The 2,681-nt window shown below is 34.7% G+C and overlaps 1 pseudogene across 1 annotated transcript; it reads left to right on the forward strand.

Annotated features, from left to right (window-relative positions):
• Positions 1-418: 418 nt before the first annotated feature.
• LOC149559915 (caffeic acid 3-O-methyltransferase 2-like) lies at positions 419-2,233 on the forward strand (annotated as a pseudogene). The gene is made up of 3 exons (XR_016363321.1): positions 419-1,114; positions 1,613-1,677; positions 1,771-2,233. The product of XR_016363321.1 is annotated as a caffeic acid 3-O-methyltransferase 2-like (transcript).
• The last annotated feature ends 448 nt before the right edge of the window (positions 2,234-2,681 follow it).

Consider the following 2,681-nt stretch of genomic DNA (forward strand, 5'->3'; position numbering starts at 1 on the left):
GTTCTAGGACATAAGTAACATTTCATTATATATACAGACATAAGTAACTATCATTATATATACAGACTTTTAATAATGAACGTTTGTAATATGCTGCAATGCGGTACAACTTTTGACTAATACCTAATACTTAATAATTAACGTTTGTAATATGCTGCAATGTAGTACAACTTTTATCTAATACCTAATATTATAATTTATAAAAATCGTTTTCAACTGTTAATTTCAACACACGATCAACAGTTACGACAGCCTACAGAATTCAGTTTCAAAGAACGTGAAAGACTTTAATTAAACCTATGCTAGATGAAATGAACGTCATTGCAGACGGCATCATGTTGAACACATTTTAATATCTTACCAATCTCCTCGGGCTTTCCTATAAATTGGCAAGTTTTGTAGAACTGATCAGTCAAGAATGGCTTCCTTAGAATCCTCCATGGAGCTCTATGAAATATTTCTTTCAACGGCCAAACCCATGGCCCTACAAGCTGCTGTCTTGCTTAGCATTCCTGACATCATTGCCACACACGGTAGTGAAAACCACATAACTGTAGAGGAAATAGCTTCCCATATTTCTGCCTCTACAAAGAAACCTACCCACATAGGTCACCTCTCTAGAATCATGAGGCTTCTTGCTTCCATTGCTGTCTTTACCGAAGAGAGACTGTAGATGACAGAGGCACTCCCAAATTCAAATACGGCCCGACTGCCCTCACCAAATTGCTTGCGAATAATGAGCCCGGAGAATCTGGTGCACCCACCTTATTGTTTTTAAATCTAAAATCTATGACTGATGCTTATCAGCATCTTCATGACTCTGTCATAGATGGCTCCCAACCATTCACCAAGGCCAATGGCATGAACATTTTCGAAAATAAAAGTTGCAATCCTGAGGCAAACAGATTTTTCAATGAGGCCATGACTGCTCACACAAGCTCTGTAATTGCGTCTGTGTTGGAAGTGTATGATGGGTTTAAGAGGTTCAAGAGTGTGGTGGATGTTGGAGGAGGAGGAGGCTTTGCAATATCTACTATTGTTAATAAATATCCCCACATTCACGGCATCAATTTCGATCTTCCACATGTTATAAGGACTGCTGCTCCTTCAAAAGGTCTGTAACTATCGCCATATTTAAACTTCATGGATGAAGAGATTGCCGATCTACAAGTTAAAAAAAAAAAAAAACAGTTTGTCATTAGATCACAAACAGCATTCAGATCTTAGCCGTAGTAAATTTGTATTTGTGGGCTGGTTAGTTTGTATTCTCTTGTATACCATAGAAAGAACATTCTTCTTGAGAGAGGTTACAATAATTGAGATTTCATTTTTGTCAAATGTCATTAATGTGTTCATCGTTGTAGTTCCATGGTACTCTCTGTATATTCTTTAAATTAGCGTTTCTGATTATATAATATTATCCATTATCTAGATTTTAGAGGTCCAAAATAGTAATGTAGAATAAAACAAACAATCGAATCTAGACACTGAAACGAGAACAATCATGCATTGTAGAAAACTTATCAATATAAGAATTAATGTGATAAATTTTAAATCAAGTTTATTAGAGGTAAAGCTATTGAGCCTCTCTAATAGAAATGTAAAATTTCAGGTGTAGAGCATGTGGAGGGCAATATGTTTGAGCGGATTCCATCAGCAGATGCAGTTTTCATGAAGGTATTTTTGATAAATAATTATTATATTTAGATTTTTTTTAAATTTAAATAATATTAATGTTTCTGGGAGTTTCCTTTTATGTTCTAATTACAGAGGATTTTGCATGACAGGGATGATGAACACTGTTTGCAAATCTTAAAATTGAGCTACGAGGCTATACCAGAGGATGGGAGGATATTAATTGTTGATGCAGTCATTGAAAATGAAGAAGGGATCAAAAGGCGGGTGGGACTGATGTCTGATGTTTTAATGATGGCTGTTACCCCAGGTGGAATAGAGAGAACCGAGGATGAATTTAAGAGCTTGTTTTATAAAGCCGGTTTCAAGAGTTACAATGTTATCGAACTACCTTACTATTATGAACTCATTGAAGTTTCTAAGAAGTGACAAAATAGAGCAAACAAGAAAATATGCTAAATAATAATGATACTAAGCAGTGATATGCATGTAGCAAATCTGCAAACCATAGGTTATTCATCCTGTGGGATAAACTTGGAATGACTTAAAGTTTTACTTGTATAAGATATTTAATAGAATCAAATATGTTATTTGGTAAGGTTTCTATAGAACTATTATTAGTTCTTACAGTTAAGGCAGAGACTATAGTTTTCAGATGATTTTCTTTCAATTAATTTGTTTTTAAAAACTGTGCACAAAAAAATTAACCTTTAGTTGATTTTTATTTTCTTATTTCTATTTTCTGATTGGAGGAAGCTAATTTTTCTGGTTGTTTTTTCTTTTGTCAATCAACAAATTTCCTAAAAATGCATGTGCTTTACATATGACATTGAGAAAATGGTTCACATGCATGCATGCTTCCACATTTTGCATATATAAATAGACACATGGGAGATGATGATTCTGAGAAATATCAAACCTTGTCTTCCATGTCTTTTGACTCATAATGTTGAGGGCAGATGCGGTGATGTGACGATGAAAATGAGCACTTAACTGCCATCCTTCTCCGCTTTCATTTGTTATCCATGCCATTCCTTCAAGACCAG

Source organism: Cupressus sempervirens, chromosome 4 (genome assembly GCF_028749045.1).
Source record: "Cupressus sempervirens isolate cs-2001-9-10 chromosome 4, ASM2874904v1, whole genome shotgun sequence".
Taxonomy (NCBI): Eukaryota; Viridiplantae; Streptophyta; class Pinopsida; order Cupressales; family Cupressaceae; genus Cupressus; species Cupressus sempervirens.